The sequence below is a fragment of the Leucoraja erinacea genome, chromosome 1 (assembly GCF_028641065.1).
Source record: "Leucoraja erinacea ecotype New England chromosome 1, Leri_hhj_1, whole genome shotgun sequence".
Classification (NCBI taxonomy): domain Eukaryota; kingdom Metazoa; phylum Chordata; class Chondrichthyes; order Rajiformes; family Rajidae; genus Leucoraja; species Leucoraja erinaceus.
In genome coordinates, this window is record NC_073377.1 from 25,812,108 (window position 1) to 25,837,499 (window position 25,392).

At 42.6% G+C, this 25,392-nt stretch overlaps 1 protein-coding gene across 1 annotated transcript in view; it reads right to left on the minus strand.

Annotated features, from left to right (window-relative positions):
* The window catches only part of ccbe1 (collagen and calcium binding EGF domains 1), a 353,404-nt gene that overhangs the window by 64,173 nt on the left and 263,839 nt on the right, over window positions 1-25,392 (minus strand). The gene's annotated exons all lie outside the window — the stretch shown is intronic.

Below are 25,392 nucleotides of genomic sequence, written 5' to 3' on the forward strand. Positions count from 1 at the left end.
TCATTCATTCAATCATTCATTCTTTCATATTTTGTTTATTGTCCTCATAGAATGAACAATCTTTACCTTCCTGCAAGAAAACCTAGCAAACAATTTTGTTTGGTCAAGAAATATTTGCATCAGGCAGACAGTAAGCATTGACCTTCTCCAGTGATTTTTAACATGCAATAGTTTTACCTGTACCAGATTCCCTCATGGAATAGGGTGAAAGTGGCTGCAGATGGTACGGTCACCATTGACTTAAGGGCCTGTCCCACTTACGCGATTTTTTCGGTGACTTGCCGGCACCCGTCATAGTCGCAGCAGGTGGCCCGAAAATTTTCAACATGTTGAAAATCCAGCGATGACTAGAAAAAGGTACGACTCTTTGGGCGACTACTCACGACCATACAGGCGTCACCCCGCAACATTTTCTGATCGCCGCTGGATTTTCAACGGCCACCTGCTGCGACTATGACGGGGGGTTTGATGTGCAACTGGAATCCTCACAACTTTTCTGATCAACACCAACATCACACTGAGAAGCTCATTATTATCAAGGTAGAAGCAGCCTCTTCCACCACTTTTAAAAATTCCCTCTGTCCATCCATGGTACGTAATGGCTCTAATATTTCGGATGGAAAAACGGGGTTCAATTAATAGTGAAAAGTGATATCAATAGTGAATGTGAATCAACGGGAATATTGTCTGAAGCTCCAAGTAATAGTTATTCCATTTCAAATACTTTTGATAGGTCTCAAAAGACTAGATAATCTTCCTCTGACCTCATCCTCAGGAGCAGTTGGTTTGGAAACAATAGGGTACACACCAACAACTTTTCCTTCCTTTCAGTCAGTCCTGGAATAGTGTTAGTATTATTGTGGAAAGGAGAAAAGACCTATTTAAAACATGGAAACCTGGGTCAGCTGGGAGTGGGAATATGGTCAGGGAGATGATGTAAACTGATGACAATGAAACCAGAGACAGATGAACTGAGCTTCAAAACTGAGCTTAGTAACATTTCTAGAAACTATGATGGAATAGATAACAAACTCTAATGCTTTATAATTATTATTAACAATTATGAATGTATCTATTTTATAAATTCTATTATTTCAGAATGAGCTCACTTAATCCATGTGTTACTGTATATACCATTTGCCTACTAAAAGCCCGGTTTGAAGGGAGCCAATGTTACTGATTATCTGGCTCGAAGGGCCTACTCTTGCACCTATTGTCTATTGTCTGACTAACTGGACAACAATGAAAATAGAGCGTGAAAAGTAAACAAAAAGAGGACACGTTATGAACATTGTCGTGAATGACTTTCACACAAAACAAATGTTATTTCAACTATTTTTTAACATTATCATACTGAGAATTTACATTTGGAATTTTGTGCAGGAACTAGAATTAGAACGTGAACTCAATCTGGAAGCACCCCGTCCAAAATGTTAGGATTCGTACAGCATGAGTTCAGGTAATTGCCACATGTGAGAGTAGCCACCTGTCTAAACCTGACATCAGGAATTAAAATGGAAGTGAAACACTTACTTATGACAGCTGAGCACTGATTACATTTGCACCACTGACCTTGTCTCTTGTGAGATATTAATCTTTCTGTCAGCATCCATTACGCAGATGCCCCTTAGCAACCTACAAAATACCTTAGGTGATCAGCTTTAACTTTTCAGTATCCGCCAAAGATATGTGAATATAACATGTATTTATAACACACTCTTTTGCTCTTTTCTTTTGCTGATGAGAAATGTACTTGTTTAGGTAAACCTTTGTAACTGATAATAACCATTTGGCTGCTTCATGAAGGCGAACTAAATGAGCATCAGTTCATTCGATGTTAATGTCATGAAGTTCCCCAGTCTTCTGTGTGTGAGTGGCACTCCTGCAGGGTCAGGAGAAGGTTAATCTATGATTAATGGGCAATCACTTGACCGATGTGAAATCGAAGACTGTCCAGCACATATACATAAAGGCATTCTACCCATTCTACACATTCTACACATCAATTCAGTCCTAATATAAATATGTTCAGTTTAAGTCCATGCGGAACTGGGCAGCACGGTGGCGCAGTGGTAGAGTTGCTGCCTTATAGCGCCAGTAGATCCTGACCATGGATGCTGTCTGTATGGAATTTGTACGTCCTCCCCGTGACCTGCGAGGGTTTACTCTGAGACATTTGGTTTCCTCCCACATTTCAAAGATGTACAGGTTTGTAGGTTGTGGAGAAGTGCAAAAGTGCTGGAGAAACTCAGCGGGGGGGGGGGGGGGGGGGGGGGGAGGAAACAGCAAGGGCTACCGGAAATTGGAGAATTCAATGTTTATGCCGCTAGGGTGCAGACTGCCCGAGCAGAATATGAGGTGCTGCTCCTCCAATTTCCGGTGGTGCTCACTCTGGCCATGGAGGAGTCCCAGGACAGAGAGGTCAGATTCAGAATGGGAGGGGGAGTTGAAGTGCTGAGCCACCGGGAGATCAGGTTGGTTAATGCGGGCCGTGCGGAGGTATTCGGTGAAACGATCGCCAAGCCTACGCATAGTCTCACCGACGTAGATCAGCTGACATCTAGAGCAGCGGATGCAATAGATGAGGTTAGAGGAGATGCAGATGAACCTCTGTCGCACCTGGAACGACTGCTTGGGTCCTTGAATGGAGTCGAGGGGGGAGGTAAAGCGACAAGTATAGCATCTCTTGCGGTTGCAAGGGAAAGTGCCCGTGGAGGGGGTGGTGCGGGAGGGAAGGGAAGAATTGACCAGGGAGTTACGGAGGGAGCGGTCTTTGCGGAAAGCAGACAGGGCGGGAGATGGGAAGATGTGGTAAGTGGTGGGGTCACGTTGGAGGTGGCGAAAATGACGGAGGATTATTTGATGTATGTGACAGCTACTGGGGTGAAAGGTGAGGACTAGGGGGACTCTGCCCTTGTCACGAGTGGGGGGATGGGGAGAGAGAGCAGTGTTGCGGGGTATGGAAGAAACTGTGGTGAGAGCCTCATCTATAGTAGGGGAGGGGAACCCCCATTCCCTGAAGAATGAGGACATTTCTGATGCCCTGGTGTGGAACACCTCATCCTGGGAGCAGATGCGGCATAGACAGAGGAATTGGGAGTGGGGGATGGAGTCCTTACAGGAAACAGGGTGGTAAGAAGAGTAGTCAAGATAGCCATGGGAGTTAGTGGGAGTCAGGGAACCCACCGGAAATTGGAGGAGCAGCACCTCATATTCCACTTGGGCAGTCTGCACCCTAGCGGCATAAACATTGAATTCTCCAATTTCCTGTAGCCCTTGCTGTGTCCTCCCCTTCTCAGCTCTCCCTCAGCCCTCGGGCTCCTCCTCTTCATTTTTCCTTTCTCCCCCCCGCCCCCCCACCCTACATCAGTCTGAAGATGGGTTTCGGCCCAAAACGTTGCCTATTTCCTTCTCTCCATGGATGCTGCTGCACCCGCTGAGTTTCTCCAGCACTTTTGTCTTCCTTCGATTTTCCAACATCTGCAGTTCCTTCTTAAACAGGTTTGTAGGTTAATTGGCTTGGTATAAATGAAAATTTTCCCTAATGTGTGTAGGATAGCGTTAATGTGCGGGGATCACTGTTCGATGCGGACCCGGTGGGTCGAAGGGCCTGTTTCTGCGCTGTATCTCTAAACTAAACAAAACTTAACTAAACAGAAGGGAAATATTAAACTTGGAAATCTTGCCGATTCAACATCTGTACGATGAATCCCTGAAACGGGCCTCGTTGTGTTCCAAGCAATGTTATCTTGAAACTAACATCATAACATTGCATGTCAGTACCAATCATATCTATTTTCTCACTTATTTCCAGGGCTCCCCCAGCAGAAATGTAGCAGAAACACAAATATTTTTGCAGCCACAATTCCTGTACGTGCCATAGAATTACTTGAGCAAGATTAGCTCCCACGCAAATGTCTCTGCTGTGCTTCTCCTGGCAACTCACTGACTGATGGCGGATGGGGAAGGTCCATCAGTATTTGAGGTACAGATATTGTTTTGCCGAAGTCTAGTGTTTCTAGCACTGGGCCTCAGTACCACTTCCAGCCTTTTCTAGAAACTATTGTTGTTTTGGGATTCCCGATTCATTGATCAGCTTCACACGAACACCCTCTCTTCAAGCTGCTAATGACATTTTATTGTCTTTATTGTCTTTTCACTCCAGTTCACTCATGAGAGCACCCAACATCATTAAGAACCTTATTCACTGTGATTGTCCCCTCTTCTATCCCATCCTGTCGGGCAGAAGTTACAAAAGCATGAAAATAAGTACCACCAGACTCAGCAACAGCTTCTTCCCCTCTGTTATAAGACTACTGAATGGTACTCCCATAAGCTAGGGTGTAGTCCTGAACTCCCCCACCTACCTTGGACTTTTTCATTGGAACTGTAACAGGGAATTTTATTCTGCATTCTGGTATTTTTTATATTTGAACTACGTTTTGTATATGTTAATTGCTTGATTATACTCATGTTGCATACTATCTGATTTAATTGGGTACCACAAACACAAACGCTTTTCACTGTGTACACGTGACAATAAAAAAAATCAATCCTCGATTTCGAATTCATACTGAGACCCACATCATTCATTTCTTGCTCATATGTTGCTGCTCTCTGCATTGACACTGCTGCCTCCTCCTCCAACCATTTTTACATCCTGTCATCCCTCTCCTTCAGTCCTAGCATGCATCCTTTCTACTGCCCTTACATTGTACCAGCCAGATCTTCAAACAATCTATGCCACCTGAAATCAGCTGGCCCAGCAGAGATATTTGTGTGAAAGCTCTCTGCTGTGTGAATTGAGGCAATGAATGCAAAGACCTGCATGCCTTCTGGTTTTGGGCTGATATTTCTGCCCCCACTCACTACCAGCAGCACACAAGGATTGCATGTGGCTGTACTGAAGAGGCACTTGTTTGAGGACATAGATAAGTTGAGTTCTCATGTATACTTAGAGATGCAAGATGAGATGAAGACATTTGCTGCAATCTCAGTTTCAGAAGGCTGTGGAGAAAGTGCATTGTTTGTGGGCAATGGAGGAGTAGACATACCCACAATGTTCAGAGAGGGCATCCTCTGGTCAACCCTTGAACTATAATGTTTTTCACAACCTTTCCATCCAACACACTACAACACTATTTAACTCAGGAAAATCACTTTAAAGTGCTCTCCCATTGCCCCTGCTATTCTGCTGATTCTCTATCCCGTGATGGCATCTGTGGAAAGTGCAGGTCAGGTTTTCAAGCAAGAATGGTCCAATTCCATAGTTTTCTATTACAGCTGAATAGACCTAACTTCAGCACACAAACAATAGGTGTAACTACAATTTCAAAGTGCGATTGTCCATATATAATAGAAGTATCAATGAAAAAATGTCTTTTAATTCCCCTCACAAACATTCCATTCTAGAGTGAACGTTTCAGTCAATTGTGGAATGGGATTTAAGATGTTGACAAATCTAAATAAAGCTTTATTTTCTTTAAAAAATCTCGACTGTGCATTACACTGCATGGTACAGTCCTAAGGTAATTAGAATTGATAACCACTGTCTACATCCAGTATTTATCTGATCAAAATTCTTTCTTGACGTGCACCAGTTGAACCAGGTCAGGGCACTGAAGGAACTGTCAGATTTAAACCAACTGCTGATTTCTGAGGAGCTGCTAATGATTTCCAGAACCTAACCCCACCTTCGCCCTAATTCCTCAATCTACAGTATGTGCCATTTCACTGTGGCTATGATTCAATGGTTTTCAAGGTCAAACTACATTCTGTTCAGTGTGAAAGAGAGAGAGGAAGGGAAAGAGCATATCCATTATCTTAAAGTCCAATTTGGAATGTGTCTAATAATAAGCAAAATATATGTGTGTTATTAATATTATATTAATGAAACCCTGTGTTTAATTAAGTGCCTTATTTATTATCCAGGCAGAGATTTTTGCTAATTTAAAGGAAGTATATATAAAAGCATAAAGGAAGCTGGGTTATCTCTTGGGAGTTATGGAATTAATAACAAAAGGAATTAGTTAGTTACTTTGAATGTGTTATCTGGTGGCACTATCCTCAAACCAGATGTTAGATGATGATGTTTCAGAGAATTTACACACAGTTAATAACACATGAGAAAAGTAATTAAGATCAGATCACATCTCTCAAATAAAACAAGAAATTATATGCAAGATTGTGTTGCAATGTGTCCTTTAGTGGACACCTCTATCTGTAAAATAACAAACTGGGTGGCAACATTTCTTGGATCCAGATCCCAGGATTTATATTGCAGGTTTCAATGCTGACTGCCAGAAGCTGTGAAATCATATGCTTAGTGAAGATGGGTACACGTGCCACTGTTGTAGCATCTTTGGCCACTATCTGTCCAATGTGGCTGGTAATAAAATAGTTCCATTGATCATGGAGAAACACTGAACTGGAGATGCTGGTTTACAGAAAAGGACCCAATGTGCTGGAGTAACTCAGCAGGTCAGGCAGCATCTCTGGAGGACGTGGATAAAAGACATTTCAGGTCGTGACTGAAGAAGGGTCCCGTATTCATCATGTTCCATGTCCATGTTCACCAGAGATGCTGCCTGACCCACTGAGTTACTCCAGCATTATGTGTCGCTTTGATCATGGGGAGTCTTGGTCTCATCCAATTCACATTCCCTTTGACTCTCTATCTAAAGTATTTGAAAAGGAATAACTATTACTTGGAGCTGCAGACCATATTCCTGGCCTGGCCACAATGGATTGAACCCCATGTTTTACCCATCCACAGGCCTATGCATTCACCATACTGTCCTCTACAAAAGCATGGGACCCTAATGTGCAGAGGGATTTAGGGGTCCAAGTCCATAGCTCCCTGAAAGTGGCAACACATTTTGACAGAGTGGTAAAGAACGCATATGGTATGCTTGCCTTCATCAGTCGGGGCATTGAGTTTAAGAGATAGCAAGTCATGTTGCATCTTTATATGAATTTGGTGAGGACGCATTTGGAGTTTTGCATACAGTTCTGGTTGCCCTATTCCAGGAAGGATGTGGCTTTAGAGAGTGAGGCAGAAAACATGTTCCCGATGTCGGGGAGTCCAGAACCAGGGGCCACAGTTTAAGAATAAGGGGTAGGCCATTTAGAACAGAGATGAAGAAAAACGTTTTCACCTAGAGAATTGTAAATCTGTGGAATTCTCAGAAGGCAGTGGGGGCCAATTCTCTGGATGCTTTCAGGAGAGAGTTAGATAGAGCCCTTAAAGATAGCGGAGTCAAGGGATATGGTGAGAAGGCAGGAACGGGGTACTAATTGTGGATGGTCAGCCATGATCACATTGAATGGCGGTGCTGGCTCGAAGGGCCCGAATGGCCTACTCCAGCACCTATTGTCTATTGAGTGCAGAGGTGTTTAGCAGAACTCTGCTTGGATTAGAGAGTATTAGCTACAAGGAGAGGTCGGAGTGAGGGCTGAGCGAGTCAGTGGGTTTGTGGTGGCAGTGATGTGTGTGGAGGCGATGAAGAGATTTGGGGCCAATGAGTGGTATATAGAGGAGGCAGTGTGAGTGGAAAGGAACATTGTGAGGGGCAATGAGATCAATGTCATTGTTGTCTGTAAACATGAACAAATATATAATTTCCAGCTATGTTACAATAAAATTAGTTTCCTGTGACTGGCCATCAGAGGGGGTATCAATTGCTTCTCTGGCCCTCAATGTAAAAACGTGCAGCGCTAACCTATGTTAAAATGTACTTCTCCCTGATCTTCCCATCCTGTTAGACTGTCAAGGCCTGCCTACAAAGTCTGATATTATTTTACTTAATTTGTTATTTTAGATAAAGTACCAATTTGTCAACTTTGTTCATTTATTATCACTCCTACATCTGAATCCGAGCCTGCACATTTAAACCACACCTTACTGCAATCCTGAAGATCTGCCTCATGCTTTGCAATATTAACCAGACCTCTTTATGCGTGTTCAGGTGGGATTCAAAAATCTCACAGGATGATCTCAGAAGAAGCAGGGAGAACTCCATTTCAATCATCTTCTCATGTTCTTTAAAGAACATGGCACAAAGAATGCTGCGCATATTTTATTGAGAGAAAATCAACTGCAAGCTGCAATAGCATTTTGAATCTTACAGACCCTCCAACGTGATATGTGATGTACATTTGTCAGTGTTTTTTCTCAGTGCCAGGATACCAGAGTTAACTTGAATCCGATTGGAGATGGAGAGGTTGTAACAACGGCTTTTTAGACCCAGTAGAATGAAGCTCCAGAAAAATGATATCCTTGCTAGCATGGCACAGTGGTGCAGCTAGAGTTGCTGCCTCACAGCTCCAGTGACCCAGGTTCTATCCCGACCTCCGGTGCTGTCTGTGTGAAGTTTGTATATTCTCCCAGCGACCATGTGGAGCTCCTCTGATTTGCTCCCCAGTTCCAAAAGCATGGCATTGGTAGGTTAATTCACCAATGTAAATTTTCCTTAGTGTACAGTCAGGAGTTGATGGGAATGTGGGTAGGGTAAAATAGGTTAGGGTAGGATTAGTGTACAGGTGGTGGGGGGTGGGGGAGGTTTTAGCAGTGGTCAATGTGGGCTCAATAGATTGAAAGAGCTGTTTCTGTGGCTTATCTCTGTAACTTTGTATGACTATGATGTGATGGAGGTAGGTTAAAAAATAACATCACATAGACAGAGAGTCCTACAGCATGGAAAGAATCCTTCAGCTCAATTCATCCGTGCCAGCCAAAGTGCCCCAGCTAAGCTGGTTCAATTCGCCTGCATTAAGTGCAGATCTCTCCTATCCTTTCTAATAATTAATTTGATTTGAATTGATTTAATTTATTGTCATTGTCTTCAATGAAGAGACAACAAAATTATTTTCCCCTTACAGTCATACAAAAAAAATAAAAAATAAAAAATAAAACACGAAAACACAGAACACAGTTGTCCACAACACAAACATCCCCACAGCGGCACCAACGTTCCCCATTGTGAGGGAAGGAACCAAAGTCCAGTCAAAATCCTCGCCGATGTTCACCAATGTTCACCCGTGGTCGGGGCCTCCCGAGCACCCCGCAGTCGCCGCTATGTGCGGCCCGATGTTCAGGCCCTCTCGCCGGGAACCTCTCGTCGGCCACCTTTCACCGGAGTCCTCGGTTCCCGATGTCCACAGGCCGCGCTGGGCGGAGATTCGCGCTGGCGACCCCCGGCAAAGGGTCCCAGGACTCCGCGGTATTACAGTCAGTTCTGCCCGTGTTGGGAGCTCCGCACCCACAGCTCTGCAATGTTGGAGCAGCGGCCCAGCGCTACGGAGCTCCAAGCGGCGATCCCAGGAAGGCCTCGCCTGCTCCGCGATGTTTCCAGTGCCTCGCCGCATCTGATGAAGCTCTAGTCCGGTCCCGACAGGAAAGGCCGCGCCAATCCAGCTAGTAGGCCGCGAGGGGGGAGGGGCGAGGACGAGACTTGGATAATAGCCGCATCCTCGCCAGGAAGTGACTGAAGGACGGTTTCCCCCTTACCCTACCCGCTTCCCCCACATAAAATACTAAATAAACCCTAAAAAACAAAAAAAAACACACTCTAAACATAACAAAATAAAAAAAGACAGCCAGACCGTGGGCGGAGACAGCTAGCAACAGCGCCACCACTATTAATAAATAATGACACAAGGTGCGGGAGGAGTAACTTAGCAGGTCAGGCAGCATCTCTGTAGAACATGGAAAGGTGACGTTTTGGGTTGGGACCCTTCTTCAGACTGAATGTAGGGGGGAAAAGAAAGCTGGAAGAGAGGAGCAGAACAAACCCTGGCAAGCTCCCACACCTCCACCTACCATGTCTATAGAAGGATCTCTGTCTAAAACATCTCCTCTACGTGTTCTGCAGAGATGTTGTCTAAAATGCTGAGTTCCTCCAGCACTTAATGCTTTTTTTTAGAACCAAATCTGCAGTTCCTTGAATCATCTATCAAAGAACACCAAGCTTTTCTACAGTGTGTTGTGTTAATGTTGACTCAATATATTTGCTGATGGCAAATTTGCTGATGGCTATTTAATTGCAATCCTAGACGTCCACCGACAATGTTTTTTTTGTAAAATATATAATTTGTTTTTCATCAATCAATGTTGTGAGTCTCAAAAGATTCTGATACCAGGCTAGATTTTTAAGATGTGTTAATTATTGGAAAGGCAAATAAAAGTTTTTTTTCTGATCAACATCCAAAGAACTAAGTAATACTTAATGTGTGAATACAGGTAAATTCAGAAGTCGAAGACATAATGTGCGGGTCAGGCAGCATCTCTGGAAAACATGGATAGGTGACGTTTCGGGTCGAGACCCTTCTTCAGACTGATAGCCAACAGACCCAAAATGTATCCATGTTCTCATGAGATGCTGCCTGACCCATTGAATTACTCTAGCACTCTGTGTCTTTTTTTTTTGTAAACCAGCATCTGCTGTTCCTCGTTTCCAAGTTCTGAAGTAACTTTTTAACATATTGGCATAGAAAGCTCCTGTGTTTGATTGGCCTCCTAGTTCAAGATTAACAATCAATTTCAAAAGGCTGTCTTATCTTTGAAATATTTTTATCACTCTGTGGGGAATGTTTATATAGTCATTCAATTTATGGCCGAGGTTGTGCTTCCAATCACTTAATTACTTTGCTCATGTGAGACCAGCAGGAGTCAAGATGTGATAGCGTTCAGGTTACACAGGAAATATAAGTTGGTTATGTATTGTATCCATAACAAATGTTATAATTCCCTCATCTAACAAGCGAGGACCTAACTACAGATTTATCACATAAAACTCTATTGCCCGAGATTTATCTTTATATTAAGCCCCGTTTAACCCTTTATTTGCCGGCCTACTCTCACATCCAGTTAATTAATGCCTCGTTTTTTAAATTTAGATCTTAATTTTAAAATCCCACATGTAGTTCTTCCATATAGCATCAGGACTGATGCAGGATCTTGACCCAAAACAATTCTTCCCCAACCCCCACTGCCCTCGCCCCTAATCCTCACAGATGCTGCTCAACGTAGTGAGTTCCCACAGTCAGTATACATGCCAATAATCTAAACTGAGACCACAAAAAAATCGCAGAAAACTGTAGATTCAGCCCAGACCATCATACAAACCAACCACCCTTGCATTGACTGCATTTACACTTCATGCTGCCTCGGCAAGGCCACCAGCATAAGCAAGGACGAATCTCACTCCCTCTTCTCCCCACTCGCATCTGGCAGAAGATATAGAAGTCTGAATACGCACACCTCCAGTTTCCGGAATAGTTTCTTCCCAGCTGCATTAAGGCAACTGAACCATTCTATTGACAACTAGAGAGCAGTCCTGAGCTACTATCTACCTCATTGGAGACCCTCAGACTATCTTTAATCAGATTTTACTGGAGTTTATCTTGCACTGAACATTATTCCCTTTATCCTGTATCTGAACACTGTGTATGGCTTGATTGCAATCGTGTATAGTCTTTTCACATTTGCATGCAAGCACAGCTTTTCACTTTACCTCCGTATACATGACAATAAACTAAACTAAATTCCTCCAACAGTTTATTTTTGCTTTAAATCCAAAGTGGTCCTTCTGACAAGCAGCTTGTATCTTGCTTTTGGCATTACTGACATTCTATTTGATCAGAGAGAAAAGCACAGAACTGTGTGTCTAACCACCTGATCTGAACACTGTCCAAGTCAGTAACTGCAAGATGTCCACTTCCCCTCTATCTTGACGAAACTGAATGCTGAATGATGAATCACAACTGACCATCTAATGAATCTTGGCCTCAGCACCAAAGAAGAACCAGGACTGATTGAATACAAATGAACAGACTGGGAACTAATTCACCACAGCCCGCTGAGTTACTCCAGCATTTTATATCATGTTCATTACTGATAGGAGAGGAATTAGGCCCTTCAAGTCTGCTCTGCCATTCAATCATGGCTGATCTAACTTTCCCTCTTAACTCCATTCTCCTACCTTCTCTCCATCACCGCTGACACCTGTATTAATCAAGAATCTATCTCTGCCTTAAAAATATCCATTGACTTGGCCTTCATAGCCTTCTGTGGCAAAAAAATCCAAAGATTCACCACCCTCTGACCAAAGAGATTCCTCCTCATCTCCTTTCTAAAGGAACATCTTTTAATTATGAGGCTATAATCTCTGGTCCTAGACTCTCCCACTAGTGGAAACATCCTCTCCACATCCACTCTGTCCAGGTCCATCACTTTTCGGTGTCTAATTTTGTAAACCAGCATCTGCGTTTCCTTGTGGCTGCAACCACGACTACAAAGTATTCCTGAACAGGGAGCTCCACAACAGATCAAGGGAGAAAGAAAACAACCCTACAGGCACACGAAGACCAAAGATCACCAGATAATGCAGTGCCTAAAGAAAGGGCGGTGGTGACAAGAGCACAGGAGCGCCAGCCATTCGTTGACATCCATGGCAGCTTTAAATCACAACCTCACTGTCCACACCTGGGCTAAAAGAATATCACAGTGCATGTCAAAGTGATTCCTTAAAAAAAACAGGAACTCTGCAACAAAGAACAAACTATTCAAGAGGTGAACTAACTTCCATAATAATCACCATTACAAAACAAAACAATTATTTAACCTCCTTTATTGCACTTCCTCTAACCCCAAACTCCACCCAGGGACCCTACGGTCCTTTACGGTCAGACAGCTGTTCATATGCCCCTCATCTAACCTCATCTACTGCATCCGGTGTTCCCAGTGTGGCCTCTTGTACATCGGCGAGACCAAGCATAGACTCGGCAGTTGTTTCGCTGAACACTTACGCGTGGTTAAGTTTAGAGATAAGGCACAGAAACAGGTCCTTTGGTCTGTGTCATACATGATGGCAAGACCAACTCGTATCTGCCTGCACATAATCCATATCCGTCTAATCCCTGCCTATACATCTGCCTATCCAAAAGTCTATTAAATGCCACTGTCGTATTTGCCTCCACCACCAACCCCAACAATGCATTCCAGGCACTTACCATCCTCTGTGTAAAAAACTTGCCTCACACATCTCCTTTAAACTTTTCCCCTCTCACCTTCAAGCTATTGAATCAGAGCGTGTCTTCCTGACTGCTATCTAATGGTAACAGTTTTGTTATATTTCCCACGCAGATTGGGGGGGGGGGGGGGGGGGTATTTGCCGGTGCAATCAGGTAGCCTATCAATTAGGGCTAAGGATAGATGAATGAAACTGGTTATTTGCGCAAACATCCCTAGAGTAAGGGAGACCAAATGCTTAAAACTGTGAAGATGCAATAGCACAGATCTTGCTCATAAATGCAAATAAATCTGGATGGAATCATCAGCATTTTCCCGTTTAAATGGAAATTTGTTTGTAAATGCTTCATCAAATGTGGATGCATCAAACCCACTAACTGATTTGGAAAATTGAACCTACAATCTTGTTCATCGCTTGGTTGTACCAGGTCCTGACTCTCTCAATTTAAACAGTGATTTGAAGCGTAAGAGAGCATAGGAAAAGTCAAGGTCCTTTGGTCAATTATTTTAGTTAAGTTTTATGTTTTTAACTAGTTCTGACTGTTCTAGTTAATTTTACTTTCATAAAGTATTAAACAAAAATAATTGACTTTATTTTACAAGTTTTAATTATCTCTAAGTGTTAGAGGCATTTAAAACAAACATTTGAAAACCTGATAGCTTTGCAGCCAACAATGTTGGGGTCAGAACTTTCTTGTATATCAACGCTTTGAATTTTGTTTTGGGGGCAGAACTATACATTGTATTATTGGATGCTCTCCTGTTCCTTAGACTGCACCCATTCATTTATTTTAGTTTAGGCTAGAGATACAGTGCGGAACCAGGCCCTTTGGCCCACCAAGTCGACACCAACCATCGTTCATCTGTCCACTAGTTATATATTGTACCCTATACACCAGGGGTAATATTTTTTACAGAAGCCAATTAACCTACAAACCTGTATGTTTTTGGAGTGTGGGAGGAAACTGGAGCACCCATAGAAAATCCACGTGGTCACAGGGAGAACGTACAGACTCCGTGGTGAGGATCAAACCCAGGTCTCTGGTACTGTAAGACAGCAGCTCTACTGCTTAGTCACTGTGCCACCCCAAACGATGCTTAGAGCCAGTGAGATATACGCTCTGCATCCAGACGACGGGAAAATGGTCCTATGGTACAATGAGTGAGGAGTGAATGCGAGCCAGCTAGAACAGGGCTAACGATTAAGTGATACAAAGGAACATGATCTCAGAATATTTTCTTATTCTTAGTTCACACCTTGAGAGTGAAGAGATATCTTTCAGACACTGAAGTATCAACAAAGTACCTCACCTGCCAGATGCATACACTGACGTTTTGATTCATGCTGTGCTGCATCTGGCAAATATTAAATGTATAATGTGCAGTACTCAACCCTACTCCAGTCTGCTTACTCTGCAGGGGAGGATCTATTTCAAAAGCAAAAAAATTACCATTAACATTGTTACTGTTCAATTCCGTTAGCATCTTTGGTATTTATTTAAATCCATCCAATGCCCTGTGACTTTTGGATATCATGGTTTACAATTCTACTTGTTATGTTTTATCTCAAGATAAAATATATATACGCACACCTCCCATTTCAGCGACAGTTTCGTCCCAGCTGTTATCAGTCAACTGAGAGCAGTCAACTAGAGCAGAACAACTAGAGAGCAGTCCTGAACTACTATCTACCTCATTGAAGGTTATCAGACTATTTTTGATTGGATTTATGATGCACAAACCATTCTTCACCTTATTCCCTTTATCACGGATCTGTATAATGGGGATGGCTCGATTGTAATCATGTACTGTTTTTCCGCAGACAGGTTAGCATGCAACGAAAGCTTTTCACTGTACATCGGTACATGTGACAATAAACTAAACTAAACTAAACTCAGCTCAAGATAATCACCGAAAAATATACTTCTTAAAAATCCCTCTGGTGGAATATTACCTACCATACACTGTATTGGACGAGTGACATTGTCATGCAGTTATAACTGATTTTAATTATATTGTATCTATACACTAAAAGATTAGATGCAATAAACTGCCACTGAATCCTCAATGCTCTGACCACAGACCACAATCAGTGAGGATAGGTAACAGCATCTCACCCACAATAATTCTCAACACCAGTGACCTGCAAGGTTGTGTTCTTCGCCCCCAACTATACTTCCTACTGCACTGATGACTATGGACAAATTTGATATTAACTCCACCTTCATATTTGCAGATGACAGCATTGTGATGGGATGGATCATGAGCAATAATGAGACGATTACAGGAAAAAGGCAGCAAATTTAGTAATATGGTGCCAGGACAATAATATCTCTCACAGTGTCATAAGATGAAGGAGCTAGTAATCGTCTTTTGGAAGCATGGCAGAGTACATACACCAGTCAGCATTTGTCGTGGACCATCCACATTGATGCGACAGCCAAGAGGCCACATCACACCTCTACTTCCTTGGGAGATTGCGGAAATTTGGCATGTCTCCAATGACTCTTACAAACTTCTACAGAAAGGATCCAGCTGTGCTGCAAACTCTAAACACAGTTTAAACAGTTTAGGAACAGCTCTGCCCAGGACCACAAGAAATTGCAGAGTGTTGTAGATGTAGCTTAGGCCATCAAGCAGACCAGGCACCCCACCGTTGACTCCATCTGCAAATTATGCTGCCTCAGAAAAGCAGCCAAGATTTCTCCCCCCTCCCTTGAAGAATTCCACAGATTCACCACCCTTTGACTAAATAAATTCCTCCTCATCTCCTTCCGAAATGAACGTCCTTTAGATCTGAGGCCATGACCTCTAGGCCTAGACTCTCCCACTAGTGGAAACAGCCTCTCCACATCCACTCTGTCCAAGCTATTCTACACATTTCAATGAGGTTCCCCCTCATTTTTCTAAACTCCAGCGAATATAGGCTCAGAGCCATCAAACGCTCATCATATGTTAACCTACCGATTCTTGAGTTCATTGTTGTAAACCTCCTCTGGACCCTCTCCAGAGCCAGCACATCCTTCCTCGGATATGGTGCCCAAAATTGCTCACAATATTCCAAATGCGGCCTGACCAGCCCCAAATAGAGCCTCAACATTACATCTCTGTTTTTGTATAGAAGCCGTCTTAAAATAAATGCTAGCATTGCAATTGCTTTCTTTACTACTGATTCGACTTGCAGATTAACTTTTTGGGAATCCTGCACCACCACTCCCAAGTCCCTTTGCATCTCTGATTTATGGATTCTCTCCCCATTTAGAAAATAATCTACATTTTTATTCATACTACCAAATTGCATGACTCCATGCCTTGCTACATTATATTCCATCTGCACCTTCTCTGCCCACTCTCCTGTGTACTTGCGTACAGTTTTGGTCTCCAAATCTGAGGAAGGACATTATTGCCATAGAGGGAGTGCAGAGAAGGTTCACCAGACTGATTCCTGGGATGTCAGGACTGTCTTATGAAGAAAGACTGGATAGACTTGGTTTATACTCTCAAGAATTTAGGAGATTGAGAGGAGATCTTATAGAAACTTACAAAATTCTTAAGGGGTTGGACAGGCTAGATGCAGGAAGATTGTTCCCGATGTTGGGGAAGTCCAGGACAAGGGGTCACAGCTTAAGGATAAGGGGGAAATCCTTTAAAACCGAGATGAGAAAAACTTTTTCACACAGAGAGTGGTGAATCTCTGGAACTCTCTGCCACAGAGGATAGTTGAGGCCAGTTCATTGGCTATATTTAAGAGGGAGTTAGATGTGACCCTTGTGGCTAAGGGGATCAGGGGGTATGGAGAGAAAGCAGATACAGGATACTGAGTTGAATGATCAGCCGTGATCATATTGAATGGCGGTGCAGGCTCGAAGGGCCGAATGGCCTGCACCTAATTTCTATGTTCCTATGTTTCACCCATCCTGTCCAAGTCTTTCTGCAGAGTCCCTGCTTTCTCCACACCCCTGCCCCTCCACCTAATTTTGTATCATCAGCAAACCTGGCTACAAAGCCTTCAAACCCCCTAGTCCAAATTATTAATACACAACGTGATCAGCAGCGGCCCCAGTATCGAGCCCTTTGGAACTCCTCCAGTCACTGGCAGCCAACTAGAAAAAGCTGCCTTTATTGGCACTCTTTTGGGCCTGTCCCACTAACGTGACTTTTCAGCGAATGTCTTCGATCTTCAAGCTCGAGGGCACTGGCCTGAAAAACCTCTAGCTGAATCGACCGTCAGCAATGAACCCGCGAGCCGGATCGACCATCTGCACACACACACAAACACAAACACATCGCAAAGGTGGGGGCCAGGGAAAGCGGGGGAGAGCTGTCTGAAATTCACACCCGCAATGAACAGGAAGGTAAAAGACGGCTGACACAGTTACGGTAAGTCCTTTGGAGAGCATGGAGATGTGGGGGGAAGAGAGGGGGAGAGAGGGCGAGAGAGGAGAGAGAGGGGAAGAGAATGGGGGAGAGAGAGGGGGAGAGAAGGGGGGAGAGAAGGGGAGAGAAGGGGGGGAGAAGGGGGGGAGAAGAAGGGGGAGAGAAGGGGGAGAGAAGGGGGAGAGAAGGGGGAGAGAAGGGGGAGAGAAGGGGGAGAGAAGGGCTTGAGACTCTTTTAAGAAGTCAGACAACATTTGATAAAGTTTAGCCGGCATTTAACATTACCGGTTTTCCTTGGTTTTGAAAACTTCAATGAGCCAATTAAAATGCCCAGTCAGCAAAGGAGATTGCCTACAGCTGCCCTCGACTGCCTATAACTACATAACGACCCCACTCCACTGCACCACGAGTTCAAAAGGACCATGCCGACCAATTTTTACTCGCGGAAAATCTTTCAGCATGCGGGAATTTCCCTCAAGTTCCTAGGAGAGTTCCAGTGACCTCCTAGGAACTTTTAGGGCCACATGTCAACCATGCTGCGAGTTTGAGTCGAGAGCAAACTCTTCTAAACTCGCAAATTAGGTCGCCGCAGTGGGAAAGCCCCTTTTGTCTTCTGCCATCCAGCCAACCTGCTATCCATGCCAGTATCTGATAACACGCAAAATAAAGCTTGTCATTGGACCTTGGTACCCAATGACACGAATAAATCTAAACTTAAAACCAATCCTAAAAAAAAATGGCATTTTTATCTTTCAATAAAAGAGATGAACATTTTCTTCTCCTATTCTTGTTCTAATGTCAAAATATAAAATTACTTTGAAAACTGCCTGGGGATAATTATGATATATCTTCTACTTGATAGCAGGAAGGATTCATTATTAACTCCCTTCTCCAATGTAATTTACTTATCCAAAAAGTAATTCAAAATGTCAAGCAAATGAACATATTGCATGCCTCTTTGAATTTACTTCTTTAATTTATTAGAAGGAACTATGTAACGATTAGTTGCAGTTGTCCCACTGCATGGGTAAGGAGCTGGTTTACTTTGCCTTGAACTTACTGCCAAGTTTAGCATATTCTAACGTAAAAGTCAAGTGAAATCAATGTTATTGTCATATGCACAAGTACAGTGAGGCAATTGTACCTGTACAATTTATTCCTGTACAATGAAAATGTTGCCAGCAGCAACATCACAGGTACATTGATTCAAACAACGTACAAAACATAAATCGTACATGTTATGTATGACAGCAGACCAGAAAAATAGACTGTGCAAAACAATACGTTGGTACAAAACACAGTTGGAAAACAGCTCCATGGCAGTGCAAGAGGTGGAATATAGGTAGGCTGAAGAAGGGTCTCGACACGAAACGTCACCCATTCTTTCTCTCCAGAGATGCTGCCTGAGCCGCTGAGGTACTCCAGCATTTTGTGTCTATCTTCGGGTTTAAACCAGCATCTGCAGTTCCTTCCTACACAGATGATATATAGTGTTGTGTTGCTGAGGTAGGATCAGAGGTTGTTTCAAGAATAGATCATTGCAGGAAGATAGTTGTTCCTGAACCTGGTGGTTTCTCCTGCCCAGTGGCAGTAATGGGCAGGATGATGGGAGTTCTTGATGAATGTCACAGCCTTCTTGAGGCAGCACCTCATGTAGGATGCTTTCAATAGTGGGGAGGCTGTACCCGTGATGGACCGGGGAGAGTCCACTGCAGCTTCTTGCATTCCTGTGCATTGGAATTGCTGTACCAGGCCATGATGCAACCAGTCAGGATACTTTCTCAGTAAATCTATGGACGTTTGTTAGGTTATTCAGTAAAATGCCAAATCTCTTAAAACTTATGAGGAAGTAGATGCCCCAGCCAACAATTGGCCATTATAGTCTCAAGCATTCCTTAGTCACCTGTTGCCTGCCCTGCTTTGATCTGGCCTTTTCTTACCTCCCAACTACCTTCAGTCTGAAAAAACATCACCCATCCTTTTTTTCCAGAGATGCTGCCTGACGCTCTGAGTTGCTCCAGCACTTTGTGTCCATCTTCAGTATAAATCAGCATCTGCAGTTCCTCGAAGGTAGACACAAAATATTTGAGTAACTTAGCAGGACAGGCAGCATCTCTGGAGAGAAGGAATAGGACCAAAATGTCACCTATTCCTTCTCTCCAGAGATGCTGCCTGTCTCGCTGAGTTACTCCTTCATTTCATGTCTATCTGCAGTTTCTTTCCACAGAAGGAAGTAGAGGCACTTGACTGCCTTCTTCATGATTCTTAATGTTGTGAACACTGCCAACTGTACAACGGAACAGTACAACTGGTCCGATTCACGCCATAATCAACCTTTCGACGGACTTCATTACAGTAGATGCAAGTGCTACCGAAGCACATGCTTAAGTTTTATTGCATTAAATTATCACTGGCAAGAATGTCAAATTGCCTTGTTACTGTGCAACACTGATTTATAAGGCTGTGATAGAATGTACATGAGGCATTTGGTGGTGATAAAACCAACATTGTTAATCAAGTACAGAAATGAAGAATGTTATTGTTGCTGCCTGTAATGGCAACATTCTGAAGTAATTCATTGGAAAAAATGGTGAAAGACCATGGAGGCTTGTGAAAGGTATTGACATTATTTTTCCAAATGAACAATTCCAGAAAGCTACACCTAATTAATTGGTTGGTTAAAAGTTCAAAATTAATTTGGGGATCTAGAAGAATAGTAGTGAGGAAATTCCAGTGCTTTAAACTGCCCAACAGTTCAAATCTCCCTGAGGGCTTTGATATAAATTCACAGCAATGAGTCTTGATTTGTACAATTGAGGCACATGTGTTATTACTGCTTCATCAATTGTGGCTTTTATTTATCAAAATAATTACAATGATTAGTTTACCTTGGCTGAATTTCTATAACAGCTGTGCTGCCATTGCATTTATTTTATGGTGCATAGAATCTCACCTATACACTGAACATAATAAGTAGAAGCAGGAATAAACTACTATATAATGTGCCAAGGAGGGCAAAGATATGTTACAGCAGCACTCAACAGGAAAAATAGGACTGAAAATGATTAAATAAAATTAGAGTATAAAGCTGATTGTTAATGGTGTGGGAATGTTAATTAGGATTGGTGAGACTGTTAATTAGGAGAGATTGTGTGGACTTGGCATGTTTTCACCATGGTTTACAACAGTAGGAGGAGATTGTATTTGAAACATATAAAATAATGACAGGCCTCAATAGGCAGGATGCAGTGAAGGTATTTCCCCTGCTTTGAGTTGAGGAGACATTTCTTCACCCAGGTGGTGACAAACAGGTGAATTTGCCACCTCAAAAGGCTGTGGAGGACAAGTCACCGAATATTTTTAACAAATAAATAGGTATGTTTCTAAATACAAATGAGTCAGTAAGCTGTGGGGAGAGAATGGGAGTTTAGTATTGAGACACAGCTCATTATATGTATGCACAACCCTCTGTTTGAAAAAGTTTGCTGTCAAAGACCTGTTAAATCTTCCTTTCTCATTTATAACATATACTCTCTAGTTTTAGACTCCACCAGACTGCAGTGAAAAACAGGAATAGATAAAGGATTCCTTTTATAATATAATACTAGACTAAGTGGGACCCGTTGGGTCCCAGCATCACAGGAGGGATGTTCATCCAACGCAATATTCCACCTCTCCACCAATTCTAATATTGGTGGCCGGTGGGGGGGAGCTTTCTGGAGCGCTAGTATGGGTGTTGTGGGCTGAAGGGATTGGTTTCCAGAGGGCTAGTATGCAAATTGTGCGCCAAATGGATTTTTGGGCTGGCGTCAATCAAGCCTGTTGTGCTGGCAACTCACTCACTCACGGCTGGTGGGCTGGTAGTTGACTCACGGCTAATCCTTGAAATTCTATTTCAAGCAGGGTATAAGGCTACCAAATTCAAGTGCAGTTTCTTACCATTTGAAGTAGGGTGCAAAGCCACTAAAGACAGCGAGTCGTGACCTCTCCCTCCTCCATCTTGCAGAGACTGAGCCACACCCACATTTCCGGGTTTTATAACCCCTCCCCCACCGGAAAAGGTGTGTGGCTTTCATGGAGTGATTGACAGGAGAGAGATTCTCAACATTTTTTTTTAAACTAATAACACTTTTATTTTTCATTGATGGTAAGAATTCTCTGCACTTGCTCAGCAGAGCGGGGACTGAGTAAGATGGCCAAAAATCACAGCGTTTTATCTAAAATCAATATACAGTGCGAACAGGAAGTAAGTGCATTTACAGTAGTGCCTTTCAACTTCAAGCCAAAGCACCCAAGCCACCATTTGCAGGAAGTAGTGCCTTTCAACTTCAAGCCAAAGCAACAAAGCCACCATTGCTGTAATAATGCCTTTCAACTTCAAACCAAAGCTCCCAAGCCACCATTTGCAGTTAGTGCTTTCAACTTCTAGCCAAAGCACCCAAGCCATCAATTGCAGGAAGTAGTGCCTTTCAACTTCAAGCCACAATTTGCAGTAATAGTGCCTTTCAACTTCCAGTCAAAGCTCCCAAGCCACCATTTGCAGGAAGTAGTGGCCTTTCAACTTCAAGCCAAAGCAACCAATCCACCATTTGCAGTAAGTAGTGCCTTTCAACTTCATGCCACCATTTGCAGTAAGTAGTGCCTTTCAACTTCAAGCCAAAGCAACCAAGCCACCATTTGCAGTAAGTAGTGCCTTTCAACTTCAGGCCAAAGCAACCAAGCCACCATTTGCAGTAATAGTGCCTTTCAACTTCAAGCCAAAGCTCCTAAGCCACCATTTGCAGTAAGTAGTGCCTTTCAACTTCATGCCACCATTTGCAGTAAGTAGTGCCTTTCAATTTCAAGACACACCCAAGCCAAGCCAACCAGGGGAGGGGAGGGGAGGAGGGGAGGGGCTTTCTGGGGCGCGAATATGAGCCATTTTGCAACGCTAGTATTTTTTTTGAACCATTTTAGAACCAATAGACATTTTTTTTGCAAGCTTTAGAACCAATAGATACGTTTTTTTTTGCAAGCTTTAGAACCAATAGACATTTTTTGCAAGCTTTACAACCAATAGAGACACTTTTTGCAAGCTTTAGAACCTATAGACATTTTTTTGCAAGCTTTAGAACCAATAGACATTTTTTTGCAAGCTTTAGAACGCAAGCTTTAGAACCAATAGACACACTTCTGCAAGCATTTTAGAACAACTAAGGGCACTTAAATTTGAGTAGACATGTGTTCAGTGTTATTCACAGCTCAGAGAAACGTGACCCTCTGCCTTCCTCCATCTTGAAGAGTGAGGCACACCACTTCCTGGTTTTATAGTCCCTCCCCCCCCTGCCGCCAGCAGGGGCAGCAGAGAGAATGGAGAATTTTGTAAAAACATTAATATCTCTGTCATTTTTAATCAACGGGAAAAATCCTCAGCACACATGCGGTGGAAGGGGGCTCTGAGCAAAGTGGCCAAAAATGACGGCCGTAGGTGGCGGAGTTCTCTTGGAAATCGCAGCACAGATGGCCAAAACCGGTCAAGAACAGACTTTTAGTAATATAGATAAAATTATATTTTATATTATATAAATATAATAATTTTATTATAATTTTATAAACCTCTATGACTCCCTTCAGCCTCCTATGCTTCAGGGATAAAATACCTGGTCTACTCAACCTCTCCTTTTAACTCAAAACACTCCAGATATGGTAACATCCTCATAAATCTTTTCTGCACCTCTGCAAATCATGAATTGAAAAGCCTGACCAATGAAGCCAAGTGTCAAATGCTTTCTGCACTGTCACCACATTCATAGAACTATGTAGCTAGGTCTTTCTGTTCTACAAAAGTGCATGGTGCAATTAAAGAGAGGTTTACACTAGGAGTGATAAGATAAATAAAGGTAAAGGAAAATGAATCCATGATTAAGAATTGTTCAAACAGTTGCAAAGCAAGGTAACACAGTGTTCCGCCAGCAGAGCTGCTGCCTCACAGATCAAATTCAATCCTGACCTCTGGCGTGGCCTTTGTATGTTTTACTGCAACTGTAAGAGTTTCCTTCGGCTTGTTTGGTTTCATCCCACGTCCCAAAATACTTTGTTGGCTGATAGCTTAATTGGATATTATAAATCACCCTAGTCTGCAGGTGGGTAATAGAATCAGAGAGAAGCTGAGGAGACAATAAAAATGGGATTAGTGTGAATAGGTGCTTGATAGCCAATGTGGATTTGGTTGGCAGAAGGACCTGATTCCATGCTAGATATAGAGTAGCCTTGCCCATGCCCTAAGCCTGTGTTACTAATATATTATATATATAATTTCTCATTTTGTTTTGTCTAATACTGGGAGAACAAAACAACATTGAAACACGTCACAGTGCAATTGTGTTTATATATTTTTTTAAAATCTATTTTTGGCACAAAGATCCTTTTGCTCCTTTCATCAAATTGTCATAGTCATATCTGTCCGATAAAACTTAATATTAACCAGATTTCAAAAGATTGTGATGGGAAAAGGAAAATGAGATAAGAGGCAACAAACGTAGATTAACAAACAAGGAAAGATCACTTTGAAGGGAGCAAAATTGCATTGGGACATTTCCAGGAGAAAATAAACTGATTTATGTAAGAAATCCAAACTAATCTTAAATACTATTAAGGAAAACTTTGCTTATTATTGTGCCTTTGGGTTTCAATTTTTCATGGGGCATAATTACAGATAACACGTGTTCCCTCAGAGATGTATCAGTATATTAGGATCCTGTACTATATTTGGCTATTTAAAAAAATATTCTATGTTCTTAAACCCTTGAGAACATAATTTTGTTACACATTTTTAAATCCCTCTTGGATAACATTTCGTTAAGCATTGCTTTTAAATAAACCATTTCCTGCAATCATTGCAAATATGATCCAAAATATTTTACGAGAACAAATTTATTTTACCCCTGGACTTTCTAAGAAAATTGAAAGGAAAATGACAAATGTGCCAATTCTATCAATATTCATGGTGAATCATTAAAACTAATGAGAATATTTGCAGCAATAAACTCTCAAATGTAAATCATTGAACTTGCCACCAGCATGTCAATTGTTACCAGTTGGACAATAAAAACACTTACGTCAGGTTGTTGTTTATAGACTACAGATCGGCATTCAATACCATCATCCCCTCCAAGCTGGTTACCAACCTGGCCAAGCTAGTCACGGCACCAGATGGAAGAGGGCTCTGCCCAAGCCGGCTGCCTGTCCCTTTTCTGGGATTACGTCCGTGCCCGGGTAGTGTTAGAGAGGGACTATGTGCTGTCCACGTGTGCCCTGGGGGGATTCCCAGGACCGCTGGGCACCGCGGGGGGTGGGGGGGGGGGGGGGGGGGGGGTAAATGTATCCTTGGCATGGAGTGTAAGATAGTTGTGTAATAGTTGGTCGTTTGTCATGTAATATGGTGGTGCGTTCTGTTTTTACTTACTATATTATAATTAAAATATTATTTTACTATTTGAATAAATATTTTTGATTTAAAAAAAAAGAAAAAGAAACTGGTTACCAAGCTCACTGAACTGGGTTTCTGTGCATCCCTCTGCAATCGGATCCTCAACTTCCTCATCCACAGACTACAGTCTGTTCGAATTGGCAGAAATACTTCTTCCCCATTACCACTCAGTATGGGAGCACCTCAAGGCTGTGAGCTCAGCCCCCTGCTCTATACTCATGACTGTGTAGCCAGACACAGTGCAAACTCCATCTTCAAGTTCGCCGATGACACCACCATTGTGGGACGAATTACAGATGGTGATGAGTCAGAGTATAGAAGTGAAATCGACCATTTAACCAAATGGTGCCAGCACAACAACCTCGCTGTCAATATCAGTAAAAACAATGAAATGATTGTACTTTGGAAGAGGAAGAATGAGGACCCACAATCCTGTTTATATCATCCTATTAAATCCTATTATACGGCGGACAGAGTCAAAATTTTAAATTCCTGGGCGTGCATATTACCAAAGATC